A 12,731-nucleotide genomic window follows, 5' to 3' on the forward strand; every position below is an offset into this window, starting at 1 on the left:
GTTTGCTTTACAGGGGTTGTAATGGGTATAGGCTATTGCTTTGATTCAATCCAGTCAACGCAGACAATATGTTCTCTCAGTACACATCCATTACAGTCCTATTACCAAGCAGCTCTATAGCATCCAGGGCCTTTTCAAAGTAGAAGGCCTCAGTAAAGTCCTCTCAGCTTTCCACCTTCAGCATGTGGAGCACTCTGACATGCACCTTATGATCAAGGTCATTACTTTGAAGGAAAGAAAATCACAATATTATTTTTACCATTATTTTCATTTAATAAATAACTATAATAAAATAATGTTCCTTGTTATTGTTTAAGGCAGGCTCATGATCTGTGCTGACCATTCACAATTCTACACACAACCATAAACAAAATATTTGTCAAATCAAGTAATTTGCAAAACCAGCTAGCTAGGAAAATAGAGAAATAAATGAAACCCTAGTGAAGCAGTACCAATTAGCCACAGTGAACTGTAGCACTGTAGGGACAGTTGTGCGATAGGTAATGGGATGAGATGATAAGTGACTTGTTATTGAGAAACTGAACTGTATCTTCTGAAGTCCTCTGTGTTGTTACGATGGAAAACCTGCTTTTTCACCTCGAATTTAAATGAATATGCATTTTTCTTTGTTATCTACAATGATTTTAATCCATTTATTTGCCTTAGATTATGTATATCAAAGTGCCATAAAAGTCCCTGTGAATGAGTTGTTGCAGAAATAATATTGTACTATAACACATGTATTAATATAAACCTATTATATGAGTTATAGCTTGCATTACTTTCTGTTGTTGTTTAAGAAAAGAAATCTTCTGACTAATTAGAGAATTGAGAATTTAACACACTGCTGTTTAATATTGTATAATAGTAGTTTTGGATTTCTACAGTATATCCATTATTTGGTTTATGACATCTTTGTACACCAACAGATTTAACATAATAAGCAATTTCTCCTATAGCCTCTTGTAACAGAATTTTGAGAAATTGGAGGTCATGTCCCCTACTTCCTTCCTATTCCCAATGAATCAACAGTATGCAGTAACCAGCATTTGATAGTTTAATATACAAGTGTGACAGTGTTAACAAAATTCAAAAATGAGTTACTGAAGGAGTTACCCTGTGTAAAGGTCACCCAATGAAAAAGTGAGGACCAGCTGGGTTGACTGTGGTAATGTATACAGACCTGCTCTCTGAGTCAAACAGTGAGTAACAATTTGAATATCTGCATTTTGTGTGAACAAATGTGTGCGAGAGCAGGCAGAATGGAGAAAGTAGTGGGGAAGAGTAAGCATAAACAAAGACAGTGAATCGTGTGTTTGATTTCCACCCTACATATCCACACACACACACACACTTAGTATACAATATGGACACATTATTTACCAATGCATGACACCAAGTTTACTGAAAACTCTGCTTGGCTTTTTTAATTATTTATTTTCTACGCACAAGTCTAAATTAAATATGGGAGTGCCTGACCTAATTATTTCTAGATGAGATAATTGAAGTGCATCCTTAATGAAATGGGGAAGATCAACTGTTAAATAATGCTGTAACGAAAGATAAACACAATAGCTGAAACAATTAAATATAATTAATGTAGACAAATGACAGATTAATATCGATAATGTGTGAATTTCAAACATTTCAAGCATATATTGGCTGGGTTAGCTAATTAAGTAGCTGATCATGGTAGCTGGGTCATTGTGTCATAAACATATGTTGCAGCTTTGCACCCACTACATCTGACGTGCAATTTCTTTCTTTTTACAACTCACACTTTCAACTTATCATTAGTCATAAGAGAAATTCTTGTTTCATGGTTCTGGTATACAGTATTTTACTAACTTTGGTTACATTTGTAAAAATAAATTAAGATTGTCAGGCACATTAAACAACAGGCAACAAATTTCTTATTTACTAACACTACATTTAGTAAATCTGCAGTGATTGTTCTGTTTAGCAATAATAGTAAAAGCAAAGATAATTATTGAACTTACCCTTGAAGGTGTCCCCTATTTGGGGAGAAAAAAAAGATCTTCTTCAGATGCTGTCAGTCTGTCATTTAGACATACAGGCTAGCATTTTCAAAATGTAGCTTCTTGATTATGATTTACTTATTTTGCAACAGTGTATAATGCTGTGAGGAACGGGAAAAGACACATCAGTGTGAATGTTTTAAATTTGTGTGTTCATAGATGCTTGTTATTTTAATGAGATTAAAGTGGTACACATGTTTGCCGCTGAACAGGTACACAGCATGCAAATAGTATTCAAAATAGACTGTTTTGCTGCCTTAAAATGACTTGAGCAGGGGCACTTTAAGAGAGCATAACCCCGCCTTCTAAAGAATCATCAGCTGTTAAACACATTACACACAAGTTAGGTACCTGAAGAGCACTGAAAATGCAAAGTGAATTTTGGAGTAATAGCATCATTGTTTATTTAATCTCACTTATCATTTAGTAATGTGGTGTAGTGATTTTTAATATTGTCATCACTCAATACCAGACAGAATTTCCTGAGATAAACGGGTTTGTCTTATCATTAGCCTGATCTTAGACTAAAGACACATACCAGAAGAGTACACTGTGTTTGATGTCAGTTTCTGTTATTTCAAAAGTACTATTCCGAATCAGTGTAAGGTGTATCCTACTGATGAGGCCAGCTGCAAATGTCTGTGATAATAATTAAAGAAATGTGAGATTTTGTCTCTCTCTGGCGTGCATGCTCTCTCTCTCTCTCTCTCTCTCTCTCTCTCAGGTGAGGCCATGATTCTGTCCTGGCAGGCAGCGTGCTGTATTTGGCAGGCTTGGATGGCCGTCCAGCTCCCAGCGCTCAGATAACACATGGCTCCGGAACGTTCCACAGCCAGGCGCCTGCTTTGTTGGGGTTATAATGATCGTGGGGCTGATGGGCCAAAAGCACAGAAGCCCCAGTGAGAGAAGGCCACAGTGAGATGGAGCCTGTGTAGAGGCCCTAAGGCTGCCCTCTCACGCTCACCTTACCCAAGCCGGAGGGTCCTTGCTCTCGTACATTGATCTGATGGCTGAGCACAACCATGGAGAGGTATGCAGCAACAAAGCAGCCATGGCCAAGCAAAATGAAATGGTTCACGAAGATGTAGAGATTGTCTGGGGCTTTTTTCTGTTTAATCAGCACTATCTTCAGTGGCATGTGTGCCTGGTATTTTGTGCCAGCTTCTGGAAAGAAATATCCATTGTTCACATTTCTCAAATGAGCTCATAATGATCATTATGAAAGTGTAATTAACAGCCTGCCATGAGGTTTAGCATGGTAATGACAGAAGTTTATTATTTTTTAAATACCCTATTTTAACGACCAGTGAGCACCCCCTAGTGGACGTGAACCAAGACTTTCAAACAGTCTGTAAAAATAAGCACAAGTCACTCATTGTGGGTGAATAATTCATATATTACATATATTAAGCAGTGTTTTTTTATTAATCTTACCTCTCATTCCAAAAATAAATGATCTTCCCAATTGGGATGCCATTTTATTTGAAGTGAAAAGAATGCTTTCACTGTAGAACTCCTTAAATATTTGGAAAACTTACTTTACCCTAGACTTGGCTTAAGCTTACCTCCTCTCGTTTCTTGTTTAAATATTTATCTGTCATCCAACCATGTGCAAGTGTGATCAGCTCTGCAAATTAATTTCAACACACTCCTAAAGCCTGACTGTCAATCCTGTGAAAGTAACAGCTCAATGTGCACCTCTCTGCCTTTCCCTCTTGTGACTAATGATGGGAGTAGCTATATCACATGACTAGGACTCATGCTCTGACTAACCACTTCAAATCGGTACTCAGCTCCAAGGCTGCTATGAAACTGTGAAACAGATATGGTACAGATTGAATGCTCCAGATGATGAGGGAACAGTCAGCAGTGGAGTTGAGTAGTGCACTCAGAAAGGGTCTGTATACACTGCCACCCAGGGTTCAGCTGGAGATTAAATCAGGCTGGACACAGCTTGCAAATGATTCTGCAAAAACAAACTTTAGAGGGCCCATGTTTGCTCAGGCCTATGCAGCTCCCTCTCTGCCTCACCCCACTGACCTGCTTCCTACAGTTCAAATGCACTTATTTGGCTGCTTCTATTTCTAAAAGCAGTTGTGTATTTTCATGAGGAGTATCATTAGAAAAAGATTATTTACTTTCTAGAGTAAGGTATATGTGTATGTGTCATCAATCAGAAGTAGGTTTCACTTGTTAGGAGATCTTCTTAAGTTGAACCGAGCCATGAAATTGTGCAGTCCAGCCTCTTTTATGAAGGCATAAACACACTTATAAATATTCTTTCACATGCACTATACTGTACACTGGGTCATAGAAGAACTACAAATTCAACAGGTTTGCAATGGCAATGAAACAGGTTTGAAAAGTGTAAATATATGTGAAAAAGTCATATGTTTTTCTCAGTGAAAGCTGATCTCTCTGGGTCACTGCCAAATGCTTAGCTCATGCTATCAGTACAGGCCCCAGAAAGCAAGTGAAGAAGGAGTTTGTTTTAGCCTTATTTTGTGGTCGGGCCAAACCATGCAAAATAAACTCTCAACCAGTCCATCTGCATAACATAAGAAATTCAGAGCTGAAATAAGGCTCTGAGTTCATAACATGGTAACTTGATTAAAATGTTTGGAAATGGAATACAATATGCCAAAATTTTCAACATACTCTCAGAGTAACAGCTTACATTTTGTCCAAACTTTGAACATCCTTACAAGGCATGTAATCACTGCAGTGCAAAAAGAATATCATGAAAAATAATAGTTTTTATTATTATCATATATCATTTAATCCCAGATCATGTGACAACAAAGGTTTATCAATGAATAAGAAATCAGAATTTTTATCCATTTATAGACACACTGCTAGTTCATGTTATTACTTACATTATAACACCTATAAGCAGTAATTCCTTCACCAGCCTGTTTTTTTTTATCTATCTTGATATTCATAAGTAAAAAAATAGCTTGACATGTTACAGAGAAACTGCTGAGCCCTCTTTACTGATGACCTTCCATGTCAGAAAACTTGAAATTGCAGCTTTATCTTTGACAGTTACAAAGTACTGCCACTGGAAACTCAGAAAAATGCTAAACATGCAACTCTGCACAAAAAGCTACTGCCAGAGCTGAGCTGTTATAGAAAATGAATCTTCTGACCAATCAGCATTCAATAACACTAAGGTATATGTAAATATACAATCAGAATCACCATATAGGTTTAAGAATAGTAATAAAACAACAGTAAGAATGCATCAACTGCTTGCAACCTCAAAACGGACCCGTTTTTTACAGCTGCATTGCGTGAGTGAAGCTGAATAGTTGAATATAATATTGTTTAGAGATCTGTGTCTAATTTATGATAGTAATTTGTGTTGTTATGTACATCCCTACAGAAATGCAGTTTGTGGTAAACACACTGAGCTCCTGTTACTCCCCATGCTCTCCAGCTGCATTCTCCACACATCCGTATTACATCATTCCAGTCCCCCACTACTGCACTGTTGGACCCCTTTCTGTTTTTCTCTCTTATTTCTCCCCTGAAATGCTCCTTATGTTTTTGATCAGTAACATTTTGGTGCCCATATGCCTTTGAACCAAAATATCCTTGAGAAATAACAGGCTGCTAATATTAGTCAGAATAGGAGACAGTCACCCCTATGATATTCTTTTGTGTGTTACTGTTTGTAGCCTAAACCATGTCTATGAACTGGGGACAAAAAGCTTGTTCTTTTCTCTTTTGTCTGCTTTAAATTAAAAAAACAGCAGCTAAATCAAAGACACATCATTACTATATTTTCCAGTTTCCTTGTTCAGATTCCAGCATAATAAATTCTCATGCATCAATGAGAGCCCAATGTGTTTTATATCATGTGATTGGAAAATGTAAATAATTCACAATACATGTCTACCAATTTCCTTGAGTTGAAATTCTATCTACAGAACTACAGGACTGAAGACAGCCAAACAATGATGGGACACAAGCTTTATAATTACAGCCACTCATATTAGTTTTTATCTTCAAAGGACCTCCAGTGTATTCCAGTGCACATAAAAACACGGCAATGGAAAAACATAAATAAAGACAAAGAGACAAACAGTTTAGACAACAGAGACTATTGTTTGGATTATTTGAACATGGACATGCAATTTGTTTAGAGAACAGATATTAAGAATACTCACAACTATATGTGAGGGATCACATATTGCCAACATCTCGAGAGTTAGAGGAAATTGTGGTCCTGACCCCTCCTGCTCTCCAGATCTGGCACTCTACTTCTGTTTGGTGCTCATCACTTGGAAACCACTCAGTGCTGTTGAGGATGGCCCCACATGGACAGCCTAAAGATGCTTCAGACTACTGTGGATGGTACCACTTAGAAACCATGAAGAGTTTTTTTTCTTCCCACCATCACCTCTGGCTTGCTCATTAGGGATGAATTTATAATTTTAAAATGTATATCTTGAATTTACATATTTCTGCAAAGCTGCTTTGAGACAATGTCCATTGTTCAAAGTGCTATCCAAATAAAATTTGATTGAAATTGTGTCTTCTGTAGGTTTGTGGTACAAGTAATTGATTTCATTAAAGGAGAAGATGAGAAAAAAGCCATTTCAGTTCAATTCAATATGTATATTCAGTCTGTATAGCACTTTGAACAATGGTCATTGTCTCCAAGCAGCTTTGCAGAAGTACAGAAGCAAAGAAAAAAAAATTTATCCCTTACATTTATCCCTAATGAGCAAGCCTGACAGTCAAATATTTTTGATCAAGCTTGATCTTCATCTGGCACTTGTCATCCCAGATTTGATTAACGTAAATGATGATTAATGAAACAAAAGTCATTTCAGCCCACAAGTTCCCAAGCATGAAGAGAAAATGACACGGCACATAAAAAACAAATACCAACATACAAATTAGCCTACAGGAGCTTGTCATTCTTAAGAGGTGAGATAAGTGACAGCTATGCTACCACTTAGTTAGATGGATATTAAATTAAGTGTTGAGAATGTCAAGGTGTTGGTCACTGATTCATAATAACAGTGGAAGCCCATGTTCACAAACAGCATTTTCTGTTGTTAGTTGACACAATGCTTAGTCAAAATTAAATGTGCAATTTTGCATTTCAGGGAATCGTTCACTAGTTACACAATCAGAAACACCTTCAAAAGTTGCACAATGTGAAACAATCTTAGTGCTGTCAAAGGAACAAAATGTGCTCACTCAGGATTCACTCCGCTTCCTGAACTGGCGACAACAGTCCATGTGACTTCCAATAATCCCACCATGATTAAAACTTTTTCCTTCACACAAACCAGAACTCCATGTGTCCCCTGAGAGGGAGCTGATTGGTTGCTTGAGATGGACGAGGGAAGCTTACACTTTATTTATTCAAGTGGCGATATAAATTACATGTGTGAGCGTGTATGAGCTCCATAGCCTCAGGCTGATATGTGCTCTTATTGCTCATTTGAAAGTGGAAAAGGCAGGATGGGGCAGGAAGAATTCTCAGAGCAAGAAATGAGAGCAATGATACATACCAGAAGAGAAAGACAAAAGCGGTTTGTGCTGTTTCATCACATGTTCCAGGACAGCACTCTGGATCATTATCTATTATTTCCTGTTATTTCATATGAGGAGCGTCATTTGTTTGTTAAAACACTGTGTCTAAGGAGAAGTTTTATAAACAACACTATGTAATTTGTGGCCAAAATAGCAGTGGAATTTCCAATGGCTCATCATTTTATGTAGAATGGAAAGTCAAAAAGACAAGAGTTTACCATCCTCATATTTATAACGACTGTCTGAGCAGTGATGAAGCAGCAGTTAGAAACAATAGTCAGAAATCACAGCAAATCACAGCTCTGCCTTTAAGCAGCAAGGAATTTAAACATATGAAAAAACACCACACCCAGTAAGATATTTACAACATGGCCTCATTTCAACAATTCTTGATTGTGGTCTTAAATAACATAGTGGCATTTTTTCTGCTTGGGTTACATGCATCCCAGCAGCCTTCCTGTGATTTTTCTCTTCACTGAGAATAATTAATCTCAACTGAATGTGATGTAGAGACCAGATGTTATGTTGTTTTCTTTTCTGTCTGGAAATGTCATTAAGGCAGTTGTAAAACACACAGTTCCACGTTCATCTGCATGTTCTTATAGGTTTCTGCCAGCCATACAAATAAGCCTATAGCTGTTTCACAGTGGAAACTCTGGGTTGTTAAAATATGGCTATGGACATATGGTGCTCATGAAACCGGTACAGGAGTTGGTCCATTTACTTCCTCAGAGTGTAACTACACTTCATGGACTTGGTTTGTAATGAATGGCATGCCACGGTTTAGGCAGCATATGTGTAAACTTGTGTGATAGTTACACACTTCTGCAAAGGGGTAGCAGTAATGAAGAAAAAGTACAAATGCAACCTGTTCTTGATATTTATACAACTTTTAAACAAGGGAGGGGGTGAGGTTGGTTTTTGATTTATTCTAAATGTTAGATACACTATATGTATGTGGACACCTGACCATAACAATCATGTGTGCTTTTTGAACATGCCATTCCAAATGTATTCCCCAACTTCTGTTCTAATAATCTCTACTCTTCTGGAAAGGCTTTACAGCAGTAGAGCATTAGTTAGGTTAGCTGCTGATGTCGGGAGAGGAGACCTGGCGTGAAGTCGGTATTCCTGTTCATCCCAAAGGTGTTCAATGGGCTTGAGTTCAGGGATCTGTGCAAGAAGTGCTTTCATTGCAACTTTGGCAAACCATTTCTTTATGGAGCTCACTTTGTGCACAGACACATTGTCATGCTGGAATAGGTTTGGCTCTGTTAGTTCTAATGAAGGGAAATCTAAACCAACAGCATGGAAAGACATTCTAGGACAGTGTTTGCATCTAATATTGTGGCAACAGTTTGGGGAAGAACAACATAAAGGTCTGATGAACAGGTGTTCACAAACCTTTGGCCATACAGTATATATTATAAACCATTATGTGTTAATTCCAAACCTACTCCTAACACATCCCTAACTTTAGATAAAACCCTAACCAATAACTGCACCTAAATCTTTCAGAATCTTAATCCTAGATCTATATTATTGATTTACACGTCTGTATTTCTTGATTGGTAAACACGTGCAGATGTCTTCACAGATCTCTGCTAACATATTTGCATGTACCTAAAAAGCAGGGTCCAAGTGCTCCTAGTGTTCTTTAAAAAAACAGTTAGAGACTCCTTAATTTTATTTTTGTCACAGTCATGGAAAATATCACCATTCTATTAATTATTGATGCCTTAATGTTATTACCTGGTTTAAATGCTCACTTAAATTGAGTGGGTTTAAATCTATACATTAATAATTCAAAACCAAGTACTTTATAAATGGACATAATGTTTTCTGTCAGTGGACAATTCAGGAATTAAAAGCTCTATAGCACCAATGAGAACAAAAATCATTGTACACATTGAAATAAGTCTAATATTTGAGTACTTTTGTAAAAGTAGGAATTTATTATATAGATAAAGGAGACCTTGAGTGGGTAAAAAATGACACTGTTGCAGTAGTTTACAGTGATGCATGTACCAAACAAGAACGAACAGATAAACATAAAAGTATAAATATAAAATATACACTTTTAAAAGTGTATATATATATATATATATATATATATATATATATATATATATATATATATATATATATATATACTTTTATGTTTATTATATATATATATATATATATAATTCAGTTTTAGAGACAGTTGTGGCATATTTCCCTGAAATGTGTCTTGCACTGATTTACTTAAACCCTAAATCCAAGCCTGCTCTAATCCTTATTCCTACCACAATTTTCATAACATTTTATGCAGGCTGAGACGTGAATCTTGAGAACTGTTACAAATTTGCAAGTATGACACTGTGTAGGATGAACAATAGTACACAAAGTGTCGTACAAATCTCATGCTGTGAGTAACCTAATTATGTAGATAAACATTTGGTTAAAGTTTGGTTCAGCTCAACAGAGCCCTTTTTTCTCACTGCAGCCTTCCTTGATACATTTAGAGGACTGGAGGTCATTCCAGCAACTGCTTTCCACCTGGATGTGATAAAGATGTTTGACATCTATCACAATGTGTCTTGTGATGTAATTAGTATACGCAAAAGTGAGGGTGTTTCAAATGAAACAGAGAAAGGTTGAGAAGGGAAAAGTATAAACTTCCAGCTGAACGTAAATATTTCAGAACATGTTTGACACCTCAAGGTCCTGTTTTAAAAAGGTGATAATTTAAAAACGTGGTTGTGATTCTGCAGAGTAACATTTTATGTGACATTACAACTTTGAGCCAAAATCATAACAACATTTTCTTTATGTTTTAAGGCAGACATTGAACAGTTGTTTGATCTTCATCAAAGATAGATTATATGTTAGGGAGTGCTGTAGGCTCTACCATAGAGCAGTTTTTGAGGGCCTAAACAGTGGACGCTTTAGCTAAAATATAGTGCCTTGTCCTCTTCTAGAGAATTTAATAGGTAGCCAGAGCCTGTGCACACCTGAACATGATCAGAGCACAGAGGGAGGGAAGTCTCCCTAGGGGGAATATCGGCACACGCCGACACACCCATTCTCATGAGCCCTGTGTTTACACATCTGTGCGCCGTCTCGCCGCTGTTTCTCTCACAATCTCTGGCCTTTGTCGTCACAGAAAAGGAGGCAAATACGGGATGCTTGTTTAATCTCCCCCTGGAGTTTAGAAGAGAGAGAAAAAGGAGGGTAAAAAAAACTTTTCCTGCCTATTCTAAGCCAAGATTCTCCCAGGTCATGCCAAAGTCAATATTTATGAAGCTTGGTTGATGAAAAGAAGATGTAGGGGGTGGGGTGAATTGGATGGCTTCTGACCCTCTTTCAGATAGTCCTCATATATTAAGAGAGTAAAAGAGGCAAGCAATCAAAAACCAAAATCACTTATCAGACCAAGTCCTAGCATGTATCATGATTTGTCACTTTCCAGAGTATGTCAAACTTATACAACGAATGACTTCAAATGAAAACCAACTAAGTGAAGGGAAGTGACAAAGGAAAGGATTAGAACATGCAGTGACAACACTATCCAAGTGGTCTGCTTCTAGCATTTATTTTTCCTCCTCCTCCTTTCCACTTCAATTTCCAAGTACTACTTTGTCTGTACTTCCCTATAAAAATAAACCACAACCATGGGAATCTTGAATTGTTCATCCAAGCTATCTTCAATGAAGCAACATTACTCTTGCTTTTGGAGCATGCAACCCAAAATCCTTGCATCACTGTACACATTTTCAGCTTTTAAAAGGGAAACTGGCTGAGCCATATAAAGCTAAGTATTTATAAATTGCACACAGCAGTCATTAGCGGAACCTCACTCCTTCCTCATTTCAAACCGTGTGTGAAGCTTATGAAAGAATTATGTCCCATCTGTTATGGAAAAAAGTAGACACAGAAAAAAATAATAATATAAATGAGTGATCTGAAAATCTGTGGTTGCGTATATGACCAACATTTAGTCAGAGCTTAAAATGTGCACTCTGGACATTTCACCCTTCTGCCTGTTACTCAGAGCCTCTAAAATTAGCCCTAATTGCAGCCTGAAAAAGGAGAAAAAACAGAAATGACATCCAGTCATGGCCACAGCCTCGCAGCTACTCATCCTCCCAGCATTTGGAGGGCCAAGAACGGCCTGTCCTGTGCTGGAGTTACGGGGCCCGTGGCACAGGGAGGGCCAATGTGAATCCACTCTCTGTGACCACAGATACCACAGTCTTTAGAAACATCACCCCATTCACACGCTCCCTGTCTGGCCCCATCCAGTTCGATCCAGAGAGCCGCAAGGTTCGTCCATCATCTGACACAACAGAAGTATATTAATCAGCTGCAATATAATCCCTGTAGGTTTGCACTTCCTGAACCTTGAAAACGGGTAAAATGAGATGTGCACGGATGTTTACTTAAAAATGTTCAATTCATCTCAGCCTGCATTTAATAGAAGGAAAAATGTTAGTTGAATGACTGTGCAGGCAGGATCCTGTGTGGAAATACAGGTCTGTGATTACATTTAATAGGCACGAAACAGGCTGTGTCACAGGAGATAGCAGTGCGGATTGAGATGAGGGCCTGCAAAGATGACAGTCAGCTGGACTGAATCACAGTGAAATGTTAAACCCAGTATTAAGCACCACAAAACTGCATGTGAGAATGCTCTCTTTGCTACCCCACTGGGAGAGAAGCGCAGAGCTGAGATGACGCTACTCTCCGACTGTGTGCGTGACGCGGATCCCTCGAGTCTCCAGTCATGTATACACAATTACACTCCCTCCTGACATTTTGGAGCTCATATGATTTTATCATCCTCTCTACAGTTTGAGGTCATTTCCAGAGCCTGGCCTATAAACTAATTCTATTTGAATCCATGTGCATCCAATCAGCAATGACTGCACATTTCCAGGAAAATATGCAGTTTTGATTAAAAGGCTGTATGTCCCTTTTTTCCCCATTTTGAAAGGCTAAAATATTCCTTAGGGATAGTCTGGGGGTTATGCAGTTTTGTTTGGAGAGAGAGAGAGAGAGAGAGAGAGAGAGAAAGAGAGAGAGAAAGAGAGAGAGAGAGAGAGAGAGAGAGAGAGAGAGAGAGAGAGAGGAAGGAGGGAGATGAGTGGTGGAGCA

General features: G+C 37.9%; 1 long non-coding RNA gene across 1 annotated transcript; it reads right to left on the reverse strand.

The window, feature by feature from the left end:
* Positions 1–895: 895 nt before the first annotated feature.
* LOC131363284 (uncharacterized) lies at positions 896–4,747 on the reverse strand. The gene is made up of 3 exons (XR_009206297.1): positions 3,474–4,747; positions 3,330–3,388; positions 896–3,203 (listed from the first exon to the last, which is right to left on the reverse strand). It is a non-coding gene; the product is annotated as an uncharacterized LOC131363284 (long non-coding RNA).
* Positions 4,748–12,731: the final 7,984 nt, after the last annotated feature.

Source organism: Hemibagrus wyckioides, linkage group LG13, assembly GCF_019097595.1.
Source record: "Hemibagrus wyckioides isolate EC202008001 linkage group LG13, SWU_Hwy_1.0, whole genome shotgun sequence".
NCBI classification, from domain to species: Eukaryota; Metazoa; Chordata; class Actinopteri; order Siluriformes; family Bagridae; genus Hemibagrus; species Hemibagrus wyckioides.